This window comes from Corvus hawaiiensis, chromosome 1 (genome assembly GCF_020740725.1).
Source record: "Corvus hawaiiensis isolate bCorHaw1 chromosome 1, bCorHaw1.pri.cur, whole genome shotgun sequence".
Taxonomy (NCBI): Eukaryota; Metazoa; Chordata; class Aves; order Passeriformes; family Corvidae; genus Corvus; species Corvus hawaiiensis.
This window is the reverse complement of record NC_063213.1, coordinates 69,721,228-69,740,897: the sequence shown is the minus strand read 5'-3', so window position 1 is coordinate 69,740,897 and position 19,670 is coordinate 69,721,228. Positions and strand designations below refer to the sequence as shown.

Genomic DNA, 19,670 nt, shown 5'->3' with positions numbered 1-19,670 from the left:
CAAAATCAGCAGGAATCTTTGAATCAACTGCACAAAAAGCTGTGGTCAGTGCCAGCAGATAGTTCCCCATCCCTCCATCATCACATGATACTCACTGTAGAGTGTGATATTCAGTAACCAGGGCCTGCCTCCAGGCAAAATGCTGGGCAGAGATCTTAATTTGATGCCAGTTTCCCAATAGCTTCTCTTTAATGGGTTTTGTCTTAAGATCTCCTGTGTTGGAAAAATTGAAAACAGTTCTCAATTCCATATTATGTTTTCTTGGCCGAAATTTAAGATAATAGCCCTTAAATACCACATATGAAAAACTAATCCAAATACTAATGTGACCACATTCTCCAAGAACATTCAGTTACCCTGTGAGGCCCTTGCACTGTTGCTTTTACTAGTGGCTCACTCTTGATACAAGAGTGTTTTCATCCAGGCATTAAATATTTGATTTTTCTTGCAGAATTTTCACTTGGTTTCATTATTTTAGCCTATTGCAGTTATCTGACTGTGGCAGCAGAGTTGCTCCAAAGTTGCTTCCAAGCTATGTGGTTACCTAGAAATTTTGGCTCCAGTGCATCTGGGATTCAGCATGTCCAGGACACTTCATTGTGCTGTCTGGGAGTGGTCGGTAGCACAGCTAGGAACAGGAGATGAGTGGGAAGCAGAGCACAGAGTATGCTTACAGCCCGGAAACCTGCCTCTTGGAGTGTGTAGGTGTAAACCCTTAAGATGTTCTCAGGTTATGCTGCAAACTCTGCACTTTGCCTGCCTGCCTTCTGCAAGTTATAGTTAAAAATTTGTTTTCTCTCTGAGTATATGGCCACCTGAGACACCCTGGGTCAGTATGATTGCAATTACTCTCAGCAATGGGTAAGGGCCTTTGTGGATGTGAATCATGTCAAGCTCAGGAAGCAGTAACAACGCCAGGACTTCAAATTCTGCTGTTTGAAAATACCTGTTCTTCTAACATCATCTCCTGCTGAGCACTGTGTCTCCTGAGGAAAGTATCCACTGCTGACAAACCATCCCACTGATGTGACCCAATTAAGTACAGATGGACACCTGATATGTAAATATGTTGATATGTAAATCTGTAGTCCCCTGCACATGGTGTAAATTAATGGTCATTAAACCGAAGATCTTTCCAGACATTATAATATCCCATATGCCTTGTCTGGCGCTATAGGCACAGTCATCAGTGAAGTTGTGTCACAGAAGCATTACTAGTCTGGGATGGCTATTGTTTCCTTTCAGGTTGGCAGTTCATTGGTCTTCTTTTCAACCAGTGCCTCCTTCCAAGAGAAGAACTACTAGAACTGCTGATACTGTCTTCTCTGCTTACACTCTGCTCTCTAAGCCGATGTCTGTCTCTTTTTGCATCTACTGGACACCTTGCAGTTCCAGGAGATATTGCTACGTCTGTCTCTGAGCTCTTCAGGTGTTTCTGTGATGTTTTATTGTTGTATTTTGGACTGTCAGTCAACCCCCATGCTAAAACACCAGAACACCCAGTAAGCTTCTAAGCTGTCAAGGGTTAATCCAGGGTCTCCTTGTGGTCTCTTCTGAGGCTTTTTTGTTTGTTCTGAATGCTTTGGTCCTTTGTCTGGGACTTGAGACGTTGGTTCTCAGGTTGTATACCTCTATGGTTTCACTTTCCTTTGTGCCTCCAGGTTAGAGCTACTCTCTCAAACTGTTCATTTGACATAAGGATATAAGAGCAGCTGTTCTAAGCCGTAGCAAAGATCCATACAGCTCCATCTTCTCTCAACAGTGGCAAGTAGTGGATACCTATGAGAAACAGGGTGAGTACAGAAGGTTCCTTCCCTTTTTATCTCTTCCAGTTTCTGGCAACCAGCAGATCAAGTTTGTGAGCCAAGGGCACACCCAGTCCCTGGACTGAATGTTAAGCTGGTGTTTTTGTGGTAACACTTACAGTGACTGCAAGATCTCTTTCTTGAGTGACAACTGCTCATTCAGAACTGTTTGCATTTATTAGGGCTGTATTTTTTTCATAGGCACTCTTTTATATTTATCAGCATTGTATTTTTCTGCCATTTTACTACCCAGTCAGTTGATAATGTGAGATCCCTGTGTTACTTTCTCAGGTAGACTTTGTTTTTGACTGTTGGAAACAACTTTGTATCATTAGCCACTTTGGCTATCCACCATCTTTTCCAACCCAGTTGTGAATGTGTTGGACAATGCAGGACCTGGCACGGTCCCCTGTGCTTGCCTTCCTCTTGCAAATTTCTTTAATTGTGAAAAATGATCAGTAGCTCCCACCTTTGTTTTTCATCCTCTAACCCATTACTAATTCACAAAAGGACCTTCCTTCAAACTAAGGCCTAACAAACCTTTTGCGATTTGGGATCCTGTGAAACGATTTCTGAAAAATGCCATTATACAAATGCATTGTAAAATTGGGAAAATGGAGTGGGAAGAATGGTGGAGAGCAAGGAGATATATTTGTCTCTGAGACCAGAAAGTTTTAGTCTTCCTTAGGTTTAAACTTCCCCTTAACCTGAGAAAATAGTGTAGTGTTCCAGAGCACTACTTGTGAAAAGGCAGCATATTTCCATTGAAATCCATCCGGCAATGCTGATAACATGGGCAGAATGTTCAGCTTATCAGTAGAAATTACTAAGGGTTTTTTTCGTTTACTCATTTCTTTGAACCCAGTTTTGTAAGCAAGAATACTTTTGTCTCTTCATAGTGAACAATTGTTCAGAAAGAGTCAAACCCAGTGGGAGGGAATGCAATAGTCAAACTCCAGTTAGACTTGGGTAGGGTTAATGTAAGTTTATACTGAAGTCCATGAAGGCACAGTCAGGGTTTGCATTTTTTACTGCCTAACAGGAACAGCTTATGCCGCCAGTGAAGTTAGAGTAGCTTAGTCAGTGATTTCAGTAGGAAAAGGAACACCATTTGTCATACAAGATTCACTTGACTATCTTTTTGTAAATAATAGAAGAAGACATTTCAGGAAATTTCACAGTGTCTTTTTTCATTTGATTATTATTCCACCTACTTTGATGGTTACTTTATTTGTCATCTGTCAGAAAATGAAACTCATTTTATACTCTTAATATCCGAATAGAGCTATAATGCGTGTACATGGGCTTGTATTTAGGAGTGGTGCCAACACTGAGTAATTTTAACATATTATATAGTTGATAATATCTGAACAAATATTCTACAATAAGTCACTATAGAAATGAAGGTAGGTTTCCTGTGTGGCTTACAATATTATACTAAAATACAAAAGAAACCTGACTGGGTTTCAGTTATGAAATAATAGATACTGAGCCATTTTCAGGTTTGCTCCATATTGCCAAAGTGTTTAAACAGGTGTGTTTCACAAAGTTTGTGAAACAAAAGCTCACCTCAAAGCAAATCAACATTAGGAAGCAAAACCAGTGCTGAGTGATAGTGCTTAAAAACTGAGAAACAAGAGTGGTTTTAAACAGCAACTGAAAAGATGCTTTGATGCTTTTTAAAGCAGTCCCCTATACTCTAAAAACATGTTACGAGTTTTCTGTGATTATATACAAGACACTGCATCTTATATCAGTTGTAGTTCTGTAGTTTGAATTATACACATCAAACATTACCTATTTTGTTGTAATGTGAGCATGCCAGCAGTTTTTGATGATTAAGAAAACATGCTTATGAACCTAACTGCTAAAACCCATTATTTTTTATCCAGAGCATAACCTTGTATGTACAAATGGGGAAAAAGGACAATAAACCTAAAAGCCTTGTTAACTTCACTTGACCAGCAATTATCCTTATGGTTTGTAGAAACAGGCAAACCCCTCTGCAGCAAATGCAAGGGTAGGCCAAATATTGTTTGCCGAATTTAAGTGATATCTGTAATCAATATCCTAATTTGATGACAGCAGCGAAAGTACCTTTCCCTTGCACTGTGAGCTGAGCACCTCCCATTGCCGTGCAGAACAACAGGTGACCATCCTCTGGAATGCAAAGCTCAGCAGTAGCACAGGCAGGAGTATTTGGGTCAAAGACTGCTAACAGAGGCAGAGGTAGGTAATGTGACCTGAGGAGAAATTAAGAAAATCTTAAGAGTTCTGTCTGATTTTACTTAAGTCCCAAAATCCTTTAATTCATTTGAATTCACTGAAGGCAAATCACTTCATGCCTTTAAATGTACAGAAACCTTGTGACAGCAGGGCTTGCATTGTGTAGCTCTCTGACATGACTGAGGAAGATAAGACGTGAACAATGGGGAGTTATTAACATGAATAATTTTCCATGCAAATTGGAAGCACTGCAGAACAATAGGATGGCCTGGATTAATGGCATCAGGTTTTCTGCAGAGTTGAGTATAAAATATCGAAAGAAATAGTGGAGTCAAAAGCTGCTAGAACAAAACTGCTTTGAAAAATTAGCTCGGGCAGGTGGACCACAAGGTCCCTTTTCCTGGAAGTGTTTCCAGAGATTTGGTGCCCAGAAAACAGGCCTGGAAATCCAGAGCTAAAGAAAAACCACAGATTTTCTAAATCTGAAGAAGTTTACACATACAATGCACGAATCTAAACATCTTCACCAGATTCACCTTCATTCCACACTTTGCGGTCAGCAGGTTTATGACAGATGCATTTGCATCTATATTAATCAAATACGTTGCCTCCTTCAATACAGGAAACAGAGAAGTAACATAGAAAGATAAGCAAGTTAACTTTTCTCCATGTCTCTTTGTATGTTGTCATACTCAGAAGGAAGGATGTAGGAAGGAGGAGGGCTAGTGGAACATGTAGTGGAAGCTACACATTCCTTGGGGTGAGTAGTTGCTGGTCTGGCTTTCCCAAGACTCTGTCACATGTGATACAACTCGCAGCTGAGCAGCAGAGCTGGTGCTAGTCTGGGTGGCAGTGTCTTATACTGGTTGAAATACCAGTCCCAAGAAGCTCAAGGGAAAAAAGGTTCTCACAAAAAATAACAGCTGTTCCACTCCCTGGCTCTTCTGTCCTCTCCTTGCTGAATCCTCCTCCACTTACACACACCTGACACCCATGGGAGTGATCCGACAGAAGTGTTTCCATTTGACATTTTGGTGGACAGTGTATGGAGCAGCAGAATGCTGTCTGAAACAAGCAGACCTCTTTTGATTTATTCACTCCAACAGTGGGGATCATTTTAGAGCACAAATGTTAGGAAATAATTTTTTCTGCAGTTCAGGAAACTGAACAGGGCAAAGCATCAGCTCTTAAGGAACAGGAGCTATGACAGGCTGCCCATGCTGCAAATTCAGTGTCTCTCTGACTGTAAAAGGAATTCAAAATAAAATGTTCATAAAAAGGGTTTATTTTGCTGAGTCAAATCAAACTACTGTATGTCTCTGTGTTCAAAAACTCCCAATGTAGTTTATGTTCTATTGGAGACCACAAGATTACAGTCAGCCAGTTCCAGTCCATCAAGTGCAACACTGGCTGCAATCAGCAGAGCTGTATCACTTGCCCCTAAGTCTGAAAGGTTTACAACAAATTGCTGACATAGAAGAGGTCACTCAACCATTTCTAGTACTAGGAAGGGAGGCAGGGAGAGATGGAAGGAATAATAGCCTCAGAACAAGATTGCTGTATGTTTGTGTTTGGGAAGTCTACATGCTGCTGCCTCTGTGAGCCTTTCTGTGGTTACAGGGAGGATTTCAGTCTCTGTGCACCTTCTGGCACACTTGGCAGTCTGGCACCTTCAATGCATACTTGATTCTCTACTGAAAGTGTTGATGCTAATTCTTAAAATTAAGAAACTGTTTTCCTCTGCCCCTGTGAAATGAGAAAGAGTAAATTTGTTTGCTTGTCAATTTCTGTTGCATTGATGAATCATCACTCAGTACAACAGCTTCTGTATTTTGTACAGAAGTTTTTTGCCTATGTGGAAGCAAGATTACCCTGTATCTGCAGTCTGATAGCATAAACCCAAACAGATCTGTAAAGTTTGTGATGGCTTCTTTCCTTCTTGAAACTTTTCTCCAGACTATCATATTATGTCCCTTAATATTTTCTATGCAAACTCATCGCTTTCAGAGTGACTGGAATATAATGTGACAAAAAGGGAGTGCTCCTGTATACATTGAGTCAAGGTGTGAAAGTCCTTGCTGCAAAGGACTGGACCTTTTCATGCAGAAATGTATCAAATATCACCTCCTTTAGTTGGTCACCTAGCTGCACCAAGGTAAAATCAGGGGAAAAACCCCTTCTTCAGTGCAAGCGATGATGACAGCTGTTCCTACAGAAGGTGGAATTCTTCCGAGGTGACTTCAGAACAGTGTCAGATTTAAACTGGCCTTTGGCTCTTCTTGGCTTTAGACACAGGTCTCTTTTAGTGAGCCTTCAGTGACCCTCTCATGATGTTAGTTTGGTGGCTGACCAGAGAAAAGTCTGCTATTTCAGCAAAAATGCAGATGAAATGGTGACAGCTGCATGGGCAACAGCAAAGTCAGAAGCACTACACTCCTTGGAAATGAAAGACAGGCTTTGAAGCTACTTCAAGATTAAGAAACAAAAGAAAACTATCCAGTTCCTGAGACCAAGCACCAGCCTTAGCTGCATCCAAACATCAGCTTGACTGGTGTCTCACCCCAAAACGCAACTCTGCTCACTGGCACTTTGGCAGTGAAGCCTAGATGCACAAACTTGTGAGGAGCTAATGTACACTCCAGCAGGTAATCTAAACTTAGACAAGGTGCATGTCTCTCCCTAGGACCTGCAATGTACTACTTCTACTATAAATTTTACTTAGCAGTTGAATAAACATCCAGGATGCTGTTTAGCTATACGTCTGATACATGCTTTTCATTCTTGCTGTGTGCCTGTGACATTCAAGCTATTGTTTCATTATTTTGTGGCCCCCTGAGACACCTTTTGATAATAAACTAATTCTGCCTTGCCTTGGTCAGGGTGTCACACTGCCTGTGGCACAGAGGTGAGAAAACTGAGTTGATCTGGCACCTATACAAGTACATGACATTACTAGTTGTGCAATGTAACTCTCAGTCTCAAATATTATTACTTATACTTTTTTCCACCACAGTTAATATTCTGAGTGTTTCAATTGTCATCTATGGGTAGAATTTTCAAAACTGCAAAGTGTCAGCCTAACTCTGCTTTCAACAAAATCAACCGTATTTTTATTGCCCTTGAGTTTGGGTGATGGTTGTGCATTATAAACACTTGTGCACTAAATATATTTCATCTTGTATTGGGCCAAAAAGAACCTCCAAAAGAAGACCTGCTGCTGAAAGCATTTGGCTAATTAAATCTTTCTTTTTAATTCTGTCTCTGATTCCCCAGAATATTTTAAACATTGAGAAAGGTATCTGACTATGAACATATCAGACAAATGGGGGCAAAAACCTGGTTTAGAAATGTGGACAGGTCAACCATTGAAAGGGCTAACAGCTGCAAAAATCACATAAGAATTAACTGTCTATCTACCAATGAAAATAAATTTTAAGTTTTCTTATCCCTAGAGCTCATAGGAATGTTTTAGAAAAGTCTCAACTCTTTCTGTGCCATACTTCAAGGGCTTATACAAAATTGCTTTTGACCTGCCTTGTCTGAAACCTCATTCACTGACAACTTCTGGCACTTTGACCTAATGCTGAAATCATCCATTTAAAATTAAATGATGGTACCATTCTCCAGCATCCTACATGGTCTTCTAGAGTTCCACACCTGGTCATAGGGAGGGTGGTTAAGCACTCAAACAGGTGCTCAAGGAGATTGTGTGCAACCAAAACCCAACTGGGCAAGGCCTGAGCAACCTGATCTGTCCGTGACATGCTCCCTGTTTTGAGCAGGAGCTTGTGGACTGCGTTACCTCCAGAGATCCCGTCCAACTTCAATTAAGTCTTGAACTTGATGATTTTGCTTCTTTTTCCCATACATCACCCCTTGCTAAGGGAGATCTCACATAAAAATGCAGCTATTCTAGCTCTCCCCTGCTAGCCTTGGCCTTTCACAATAATTTTTTCCTGGACCTTCCTTCTGCCTTCTTAATAAATACCCCGTTTCAGTATTTTCTCATGGTGTCTAGCCATCCAGCATAAAGGCAACACAGACAGAACTTCAAGCCTTTCTCCCAAAAACCTTCTCCTCATTCTCAGTCCTCAAGACAAAACAAACATCCTCAGTTCAATCTCACTGTTAGGTACCATCGTTTACTTATCCAGTTTTGTAAGACTATATTCAAGCTGTATCTAAACATTGCAGTTTCTTTGTACATCAAATCTCTTACACTCATCCCTCCCTTTCAGTAATGAGGGACCTAAAATAGAGTTCCAGAGATGTGAGCTTTATATTATAGTATTCCATCTACTTCTATACATCATTTTGTGGGGGTTATTTGGTTGGGGTTTTTTCTGCATTTTTTGGTGACTCACTTGAGATATTCTACAGTTTCACAGATCGTTTTGCTTTCCATTTGTTTTTTTCTTTTGTTAAAAGACTTCTCAGACAAATTAAAAAAAAAAGGTAATTTCTATAAACTAAAATTAAGATTAATACCATGGTCATAGCTCTCCTTTCAGTTCTCATGTCACATCCATACTACTGGATGACAGGAAGGGTGGTAGCAAAGATAGTGGATGTAAGATTCCTAAAACTTTGTGTTGTTTCCTGCATTTCAGTAGGTCCACAGTGCAGAGCTTCATACAAATTAGACAGCACTGCTTCAGTTGGAAGATATGAAGACTTTGAGACATCTAATTTACATTTTGAAAGCAGAGTTCTTTGTTTAAGCCTGCCTTTGGTGTTTATTTACCTATTGAAGTCTAAAGGGTAAACATAACCAAAAGGTAAAAACTGCACCTCAGGAAAGTGAGGATAACACTGTTTCCTGTCTCTTAACCTTCTTCTGGGTATGACAATCTTAACATCTTTCCAGCAAGGAATATATTTTATGATATGTTTCCAAGGTATAACTGGATATCTACTCTTTTGAATGAGTGGAGAGATTTAAATGGAAATTAAAAAAAAAAGACAAAAAACCAAAACAACCAAACAACAAAACACCACCAACTGGTTCAGCTTTTAAACAGCAGCCTTTTAAGAAATGCATCTTTCCTTGTGCTTCAGCCTTTCAGAAGAGATTCCTACTTTCTAAGAAAATCAGTAAGAGTAACTTCTGTCATTTCATCTTGGTCCTATAAGTTAGGCTAGGAAATGCAGCTGAAACTAAAATCTTCCATACAGTTTCTGTTTCCTGAGAGTATTTTTGAGTATCAGGTGACATATGTGGGTGGGGGAACTTCAAGATTAGCTTTAATCAAATCTCAGCTTTTGCTGGAACTTCCCAAAGCCTTTCTCACCCTTTGCTCCTGACTCAAACATTTTGCTGGTTTTGGGTGCATTCCAATTAGAACTTAAAATATTTTATTTTGGTTTGTTGTCTTGAGATGTTCCAAGTACTCCCAAGTTTCATTTCACCATTCAGATCTATCCCTTTAGGCTTCTGTTGTGAAGCTAGCTCTAAAATATTACCTCTGTATCTGAGATACAGACCACATTCAAACAAATCTGGTGATTTCCAGAAGACTTTTAGTCTGAATAAGGAAGAAAAAATTGATCTTTCACCACAGGCAATGAAAACGGAATTAACAGGACTGAAGCAAGCTGAACTTATAGTGACAGCAGCTTCTTGATACCATTTTAGAAAGGAAAGATGAAATGCAGCTTCACTATGTTTCTGTGTAGAAATATCACTCATTCCAGTAGTGATCAGCAGGACTTTCTAATACAAGAGGGTAGGTTCATGAAGCGAGAGTTGGAGAGTGAACAAACAATCCAGAACAACATAAGTGCTTTTAACCATCTTTCTCACATGAAAAAAAATATTAATAAAAGAAAAAGGCAAATGTAAACTTGGATCTGGAATTTGTGATCAGAAAGAAGATACTTGTGGAAAGAAATTGATTTCACACAAAAAAGGCCCAGCAGGAAAAACTGTTAAAATGAGTCCTTACAGCTATTTAGTGTCTAATATAACAGGTCTCTTTTCTGGTTGAGAACTTTCAGGATGTCATAGAACATGTACTAAATCATACCAGAAGCCATCAATTTCTTTCTGGTGATAACTGATTAAATACACTGTGATTTTTCTCCTCACTTTAGCTTATCTTCAATTGCTCATGCCTTTTCTTTGGCTTTCTCCTTCTTTGCACCTCACAAGTATAAATTTTCATCTGCTTTCCTCATTTAACATCTTGTCTTGCCATCATGATCCTTTCCTATTCCAGCTCCTGGTCTCTTTTGGACTTCCTTGCAACTCTCCTCCTCTCTTTTTCTAACCTTTTCTTGTCGGTCTGTTTCTCATCCCAACACAAATAATATTGATTATATTCTACTCTTAATTCTGCTACTTCTACAGATTTTTCTCTCTCATCTCTGTTGGAATAAGATTCATTAGGAAGGAGATAAATACAGTTTCTATCCATAAGGCAAAATGCCTAAAATTATGGCCAATATTCACGTACAGGACATTTATAGAAATGTGAGCAGCATATTTTTCTCTTCAAAATCAGTGCAGTGTAAACATACCTTTTCCTGTTGGTTTTAAAATGTATTTTTCTTGAACTCTATAAATTATTTCTAGTTGTTACTTTCCAATATCGCTGTTATTTTTCTTTCTTTTCACTATGTACCATTATTTGTTTGGGTTTGTTTTGATTAGTTTATATTGCATCAGTGAGGTTTTCAGGTTGCATGGGGTTTCTTTTTTTCCAAAGCATCTACTCAGGTGTTTTTTCTTTACACACATTTTTATTTCTTTCAGCTAATTCATCCTACACTACCAGTGTTCTACCTTAACTAACTACAGCTATTTCTTGCAGGCTTTATACTTGAAACATGGAAGAGGTCTTTCTTTTAGAATTATTTAGTAACATGGTCTCTACTTAGCAAACACATGCAACTGATAATTTTGGATACTCCAGGTATGTTGCACATGGCACCTGTAAGCATACTGTCTAGAGCTGGCTTTTTTAATTACATCTCAGGCCTCCCCCAGTTCAGTTCCTGGCAACTGAGCTCAACTAAACTGCTTTCATCGTAGTCTCTAGTGACTTCTTAACTGCAGCTTACAGTTCTAGCACTGCAGGCTTCCCGTTCTTGGTCTGCTGCTTGTTCTTGGCACAACTACATCATTTCTGAAAATTCCACACTCTTTGGCTTCAGGGTCTCCATTCTCTCCTGATTCTCTTCCACCCTCTGTAACAGTTCACAAAGCTCTTTGGAGGCATCTTCATTCCACCCCAGCACTGCAAAGAGGATGGGGTGTTCTGTCAAACTCTGAGTTTGGTTCCCTTCTCTTCTTCTGCCCCTTATCTCTGAATAATCGCTCCCCTGGTGCACTTAACAACTTCATGCTCATCGCTTACAGATCCACATTTCCACTCCAGGCATGAATCATTCTAGCCAAGCTAACAAGACAGCCTGCCTTTCCAACAGCTCACTCTGGTTGTGTAATCATCAGTGTAAGCTTTATATAGTTAATCATTCACCCCTAGTAATTTCTTTTCCTAGCTTTGGCAACACAGTCTTGCACCACGCAATGTTTCAGCAAAGACAAACTTTCTGCATTAAGATTTTTTATTTAATCTCATTTCTTGAGACACTTCTTATTCTTGCTTTTTTAAATCATATGAAATTTAACCCAACCAGTCTTCTCTTTGTAGGACTCATCACAGTCTAGACCCTAATCTACTTGACTGCATGTTTGCTATTGAAATGCTGAGTATGAGAGGTCCTTTCAAATATCTTGTGATACAGCCACCTGTCACATTTTGAGATCTACACCTTTGCTTTTTTCTTTTACCCTGCTTAGGTGTGCCTTCATGTTTCCCTGTAAAATGCTCCTTTGTTGTGAGTCCTAGTTATGCTAACAGTGAGATAATTCAAGTTCCCTCTTCCTTACCAGACAGTGTTCCACTGTTTTGTTTTCGACTTACTCTGAGTTTATAAGCCCCAAGAGGAGAGAACCACCTTGACAGCAAAGGGGTTTATGGTACCTGAGTAAAAATTCTAATTCTAATAAGAATATATGCAAATTAATAATATCTTGTCCTTGTATTATTCTATGGTACCGTACATAGTTCCTAAATACTATTGTATTACACATTTTCCAAATAAAATTTACTTCTAAAGTACCCTGGTGAAGATTTGTCAATTCTTGCGCATTTCAAATAATTGTGTACCAAATTCTATAGTTTAATCCTATTTACTTACTAGAGCAGATGCATCCCATATTCCACAACAGTCCAGTAAAATGAGTACATACAACAAGTATTCTCAGACTGGAAACCTGGGAAATGAATAAGCAGTTAATAAATACAGTACAAATTAAGAGTTCTGAGGAGCTCCCTAACACTTATACCTGAGCAGATTTATTTTAGAATACTTTTTTTATAAATCAGCATCCAGTGCATTGCAGAGATAATGTCTACATATGCCACTATTGGAATATGATATGAGTGCCAAGTGAAGTGACTATGCTGTTGCATGAGCAGGGGAAAAAAAGGCTTTTTGCATATAGAGATTTATTTAAACAGCAAAGATTCTTGATCTATATTTGAAATTTTATAACAGTGTAATTGGAAAGAACTGCTACAGAGGAATATCCTGAAATTGCTAGAAAATAAAAATGTGAATTGGTAACTAAAGAACATTTATAAATATACCATGTAACCACTTTACTATACAGAAACATATGTAAAAAATTTAAGAAAAGGTGGCAATGATAGAAATAGCTTAAGGAAATAGAAATTCTGCATATTGTGCAAACTTCTTAAGAAGCAGAAGTAATTTGACTTTTAGATTTTTTCTGAATTTAAATTAATGAGTTTGCTTTCATTAAATGCTGTATGGCATATATTTAATGTAACACTACACTCACGCTGAGTGACATACCTGATTTGTTTAAGGAGGTGCCAAGGTAAGGGAAATAAAAGAAACCTGTGCTTTTTACCTTTCAGGGAAGCTTTTACAGGATCCAAAATTGATCAACATTTTTATCAACATTTAATTATTTCTTAATACATTTTCTGCTGTCATTTATGTTATAGTTTTCGTAAGATGGGAAAAAAACAGCACTGTGTTTTTTCTAGTCCTTCATCTATAGAAAGATCAAACCACTAACACTTCCATTATCATTCAGCTAGAAAATTATATTTTGGTCTAAAGATCTTGTGAAAGAAATAGAAAAACTTCCTTTGGTTTGGATAGGTTGAAAATTACTTCTTTTTCTGAGTTGTTCTCCCAGAACAAACTGCTTAAATAGAGACAAACTTATATATAAATTGTCACCCTAAACACAGCGTAGGATGATGTCCACAGTTAACTTGGCGCAGTGATCTGTTGTCATAATTGGACCTGGAAATAAATATGGAAAGAATGGGTTTGATTTCTAGATATATTCACAAGCAGCTGAGCTACACAGCCTGGTTCCTGTCATACTGTACCTGCCCATGTATTGACACATACATAGATACAGATATCTTCCCTGCATAATGTCTCACCAGTCTGTGACCCAATCTGGTACATGAAATTCCTATATCCCAACTAGTAAACCTAAGCTTTATTTTTTAATTCTGCAAATATCAGAAGCTTCCTCTCTTCTTTATCTGATGAAATCTCGACATGTTCACTTAGCTTTTCCCCGCTGCATTATGAGGCAAAAGTTCCCATTACTTTCCACAACTTGCTTTCACCAACTTTCCAAACTCGTTATTTCCAGGGAGTGGCACCAAGACGGCCAGCTTGTTTCACCATGGGACTACTAGTAGGCTTAGATCTCAAGTCTACACATCTTCCAAGTTCAGTTACATCTACTGGTGTGCACTGAAGATTGCCTACAGAGATGCCTTAGTTTCTCTGAAGCAATTTCTAGGTCCTTTACCCCTCTCGCCTCTTGTCCAGTTGCCTGGGACTCCCCCAGCTGTGGCTGAATGTGGATTTCCCCCAAAATGGGGAAGTTCCCCAGAAGAGACAGGACTCACAGAGAAATAAATGCAAGTCTCCAGTTGTACTGAGCATTGAAAAGATTCCCCAAGGGACTAACAGCGGGACAATTTTCTTCCCATGAACTACCTTCTCTCTGAATCTTGTGCTCACATTTCAGATAGAAGAAAAAAAAAAAGCAACACAAAAAGCAAAGACTGAAAAATATGTACAAGAATCACAATAGTCTAGCAGAGCATGCATAATCAGAAGTGGAAGCGGGGATTAAAAGGATCGTGCATGCAGATACAACATTTCCGCCTAATACTGATTTTGAGAAAATGGCCTGGACTTCTGGGAGCTTGACTTCAATAAAGGGTGAGGAAGATCTGAGGACCACGTTCTGCTCTATCACACTTGAAAAGCAGAGAGGAGAGATGAAACTCTCAGGAAAGCTGGAACAGGGACAGTTGGCCCATGTAACAGCTTTCAGATCCAGCCCAGGATATCTCTGGAGGAAGTAACCAGAACAAGAGGGCAGGATATGTCAGTCCAACTGACCTTGGAAAGGGTCTGGCTGTGTCTGCAGATGCATTTTTCTTGTTAATGTTGCTCCTTTTGTGAAAATGCTGCCCTGTTGCTTAGCCTGATTACAACACATGAATCCAGTCCTACTTCTGGAAGAGTCAATTGGAGCTTGACATCAGTGGGATCATGAAAATTGAGATCCGTGCTGCACCAGACATTGTTCTACTGCATTTAGTTTAACCTCACTGAAACAGGGATGAGGGCAGAAGAAAATCTCTTCATTTGGTGTAATTTTTTCTCTAATATCTACTACTTTGAAACCTCCCCTTTTTTTCCACTTTATACTGTGTTCTCTCCTCACAATTCACACACTTTCTATTCTCCATATTCTTCTTCTTTCATTTTGGTCTAATGATTCAGCCGCATCTTCTTTGGGGTCAAGAACAGTTTCACATGATATGATGTGTGAAACGTGGGGGCATTTACAGGAACTTGGAAGCATTTCTATAAGCATTCCTATCAAGAAAGGAACATTTTAAAACAGAATTTGGGGTAGGGTTTTTGGGGTTTTTTTCAGATTAATTAGTTTCACACAGTGTCTTCAGTGGTTTCCCTTTGTAGAAAGAAAGAAACTAAAAATAATCATTATTAAAGCTTAATGGTAAGATCTGAATAGTTTCAGAACAAACTTTAATTACCTCAGTGCTTTTTGTGTCTGACAGTGACATCTTTTGTTTACACTGAAGTAGTGCAACCAATAGTCTTTGGATTGTTGCTTTTAAGGGTAAACTTTGTAGCTGCAATTCAGTGGATGTACATTACATAGTATGAATTCTTTTACCCATAATTCCAGTTTTGCCTTTTCTCTTGTGTTGGTGATGAAATGAAGATTCAGACAAACACTGAAATTAATAACAAACATATTCTATATCTGAATCAGATCCTGAAGTTTCACACTTGACATCCCACTTCCTTTCTTGTCTTTATACTGCATCTTGAGAAAAAAATTTTCTACTAGATCATTATGCCACAGATACTAATCCATGCTAAGTTATTACTTTCTCCCCCTATTTTAAGAAGGAATGTCTGAGAAAGAGCCATAGGGAAAAAAAAAATCTGTATTAATAGTTTCCTGTGGGTGTCTGTCAATATATCTTGTCACAGTCTAAATCAGGGACTGACTTTTAAGTGAAAAATATGAAAATTAAAGAAACTAAAAATGAAGAACATGAATCTCAATAACTCAATTTTAATATTCTCTTCTTTTGCATGTACAGATATTTTAATAGCAACTTAATTACCCAAGAAAAAAATGAACTTTAATCAATCTTGTAACCAAAAATCCTAGAAGGTACAAATGCTGGTCAGAGTAAGAATTATTTTGCTACTTTGCACTAAGAAACATTTTTATTTTTAACAAAGACAATAAAGCAGTAAAATGAGTATCAGTTAGAGACTGAACATGACTGTACCCACACCAGTCTCGCCTAGAGAAATTTGGGTTCATATTATGCTCTCCTTCTCTTCAGATTGATGAAGTAAGCAGTGAACAAACAATATAATGGAATATTTAGGCCCATGGCAAAGAAATATGACTCTTTTACTAGGTAGTGCAGCAAGATCAATGTGCAGGTGTTCATGTCAAGCCTTTTCAACTGTAATCTGTTTGTAATCCCTCTCCTAGAGTCTAACTCCATTGTGGATTTGAACACACCAAAAAGCCTCAGTGAAAAAACACCCCAGATCCAGGTGGTGATCATGCCAAATGGCCATGCCTTAGTTTACCTCAGTGAAAGACCCAAGTCAAGCTCTGCAAGAGCCATCAGAATGCACCTTTTGGTTAGCCTGACATGAAGCCTAAGCCTACTGTTGCCACACCAATCTTTAGTACATAACTCATATCAAACTTCTAGGCAGCAAGTTTGAGTACTAAATGCCATAGCAAGAGTAAATGCTGCGTAGTTTTATTCAAAAATGCTTACATTATGTTTTCAAATAACTTTGCCTTGTGTAGCACAGTTACGGGCGAAACCAGCAGCTGCCTCTGGTCTAATGCCCCCATGCCAAAACCCCTCAACCGATTTGACTCTTCTTCTCCACCATCTGCTGCTTTGTTCCCCCTCTACGAGTCACCCTGATCTAAGGACAAATTCCCAGAGACCTCTGCTTCCCCATTCCTGATGCCCTCCAGAAGGCATCTGCCAGTTGTCACCAACGAACAAGGATTTATTTTCAGACTTCAGACAGGTGAACCTTTCTTTCACCAGCCATGATGTGTCTCTTACTCTGGGAAACCAGTAGCTATGTGGCAAGTGAAGAGTCTGCCAGGTTTTTTTTGCCACTTGAACTCAAATACAAAACCAGAAGAAACAGCAACCTTCTCCCCTAAGTGGCCACACTGGACCTGTCAACCAGACTACAAAGCATTTGTGCCCACACAAAAAGAGTGGGAAATCTCTACAGTGCTGTGCTAGGTCAAGAAAAGGGAGCCCCTTGCAGTTGTATGCGCAACTCTACTCCGCTCTGAAAACTTTTTTGAGTGGGAGTAGTGAGACAAGGCAGAAAGCTGGCTTAGCTCCTGAGAGTGCCAGGTGGGCACTGGAGAGAAAGCTTATGATGAGATGCAAGCCACAGAGAACAGCTTTCCAGGAAGGGAAAGTCCCAGAAACTACCATCAGGAAAAAAAGCCTGCTGGAAAAGCAAGTCACAGTCTTTTCCAACCAAAATTAGCCTCACTTTAGGTATCATTGAACATGCAGTCTCTTGTGGTCCTGAAATACAGAAGGGAATGACCAACTACCAGATACAGATGGGGGTAACCAAGCAGCTTACATTTTCCAAAACCTTTGAGATAATCTATATGCCTTTCCTTCATGCCCAAGCCAAACATCTTCTAAAGAAATTCCATTGGCACTCTAGGGTTCACACAAACTATTTGCTATTGATACAAACACCAGTTCATTTACTTGTTGTAGCAGGGCCACAGTGATTTTCAAATCACTTTAGATCAGGAAATGCACCAGATAATGACAGCTATTTAAAGAAACACCACACAATTTCTACACACCAACCAGGAAGCAGATTCCTCCTAGCACACAGAATGAAAACAAAACCTTCCACAGCAGGGCCACTTCTATTTTCTTTGCTGTCATCAGTCTGTTGACTGGTCCCTGAGAAACTTCTCTTTACAACATTGCATTTTGCTGTCATTCTATTACCTCCCACTCAAAACCTGGAGGAAAGCACAAAATGATTGAAGATTATCTCAAATTTGTGGCATTTGCAAGATATCCAAAGCTGTTTTGCCATAGACTTCCTCTGGATAGTGCTGGGCAACTTATTTCATCATTGTGCCAAGTCGAATGCAAGAACAATTTATTTTTCACCAGAGTACAGTGATATCAAATACTGTGCTAGTGGAGTAATTCAGATACCATAAAACAAACATAAAATTCTGTTTACAACCTTTTATGTGCTCTTCAAAGAAAAAGTCCAGGTGCAGGGAAGAGGCGTTGCCCTGCATTGGGGGCCGAGTAACATTTAGGAGTATTCCATCATTAAATAACCTCACTGTGACCTGTGAGTTGCAGGGAGCATGTGCAGCACCTTTATCATCCTTGTTACCTATTGCCTCTCACTTGCAGAGGATGTGGGTGCTGTGGGTTACCAGAAAATGTTGGTAGAATATGTTGCTCTTGCTTGAGAGCACAGTTCACAGTGAAACCAACCGTTCATGAACAATTCCATACCACAGCCTTGAACCTCATTCATATCTGCATGGGAATTGTCAAGCAAGCCAAAATGCAAGTACAGGGTTTGGAACCTGCATGGGAGCACTCTTTTCTCCAAGTCAGCTTCCCTTCAGGAACAATGAGCTGAAAACACTGCTCTTGTGCCTTGTGAAGGACTGAAAACATGTCAGGGATCTTCTATCAGTTTTAGCAAATGTTGGCCGTAAAAGTCAGTGTGGTGGTCAATTCAAACCATTCTTTACGGATTCCCATTTAAATTAACTTGAAATAAAATTGAAGTGCAATTTCATTCAGGACTTTCTTCTCTAGCTGACTGGGTACCATCATTCACCACATTAAATATTATTTATCATTTTCCTGTATATTTGGCAAGCCATTAGATCCCTGGTAAAGAATGGAACTTCATAAGTGTGGCATGATTACTTTCAACTTTGCCAGGAAACTCCTACATTTACATAACTAATTGACCTTACTGTATATTTGCAATATTTCAAAAAACAGTGGTTATTGAGTCTCCCAAGTGACCTCCATGAAATTAAATTTTCTAATAATGCAAGGGAGGTAAAGGAATTGTTTAGAAAGGAAACTGTGTAAGCCCTACAAATAAAAAACTGAAGAACTACAGTTCTAGATGGAGGAAAAACCCTCTCTGTAAAAAGCATCTGGGAGTCTACCAAGCAGCCAGGAAAGGTCCAAGGTCACAGAACAAGTAGAAATGCATTGATTTCAGTTCAAGTTTTTTAAATTTTATATGCAGTCAACGTATCAAGCTTTTGGACCTTTTGGAAATATGTGTTATATAAATTTTGGAGAAATGGCTACCTAATCTTTGCCGCATTTGCTAAATGTAAATATTTAGCAAAAAATTCTACTTTGGAAAAAAAAAAAGATAATTCTGTGCTTTTGTGCAGGCCTTATACTCTGTCCTTTACTTTTTTACATATGAGAGTACACGCTTTTCATGTAAATACAGGCATATGCACATATATGTAGTGACTAAAAGGAAAAGAAGTTCACAGAAAATTAAGCCAAATTTATGTGACTGGAGATGTGCTGGTTTTAATCTTACTATCTCAGTGGAGATTGGGATATGAAGAAACTTTGTCTGGCACACACCTGAAGCAACAAGGCAAGAAGAGGTGCCTTCTGTAACATCCGTAACATACCCAGTCCCCTAACTGCGCAGGAAGAATGGGAGGGATAATGATTTTCCTGGAGCCAATATGCCAGAGGGTAAATTTTTTCACATGACTCTGAACAGGAGGTGTCTTTAAGGGTCTAGATTTGCTTCACCATCAAGTGGGGTCTTCCCTTGATGGGGAAATCCCTAGCTTCTCTATCACAGTGATTTTCCAGCCAGGTCTGAAAGGGACTAGAGTAGCACCTACAAATCAGACCCTTGACATTAAACTGAGTGAGTTACAGAAAGCTCAATGAAAAATTT

General features: G+C 39.1%; 2 long non-coding RNA genes across 2 annotated transcripts in view; one reads left to right on the top strand and one right to left on the bottom strand.

The window, feature by feature from the left end:
- Positions 1-821: 821 nt before the first annotated feature.
- LOC125328935 lies at positions 822-14,175 on the top strand. Its single transcript, XR_007204966.1, has 3 exons — positions 822-1,793; positions 10,844-10,945; positions 13,744-14,175. It is a non-coding gene; the product is annotated as an uncharacterized LOC125328935 (long non-coding RNA).
- Positions 3,893-19,670, bottom strand: part of LOC125328941 — a 77,603-nt gene continuing 61,825 nt past the window's right edge. The window contains exons 2-3 of the long non-coding RNA XR_007204973.1: positions 12,237-12,312; positions 3,893-4,048 (exon numbers count right to left, since the gene is read on the bottom strand). This is a non-coding gene — a long non-coding RNA (uncharacterized LOC125328941). The remainder of the gene's footprint in view (positions 4,049-12,236; positions 12,313-19,670) is intronic.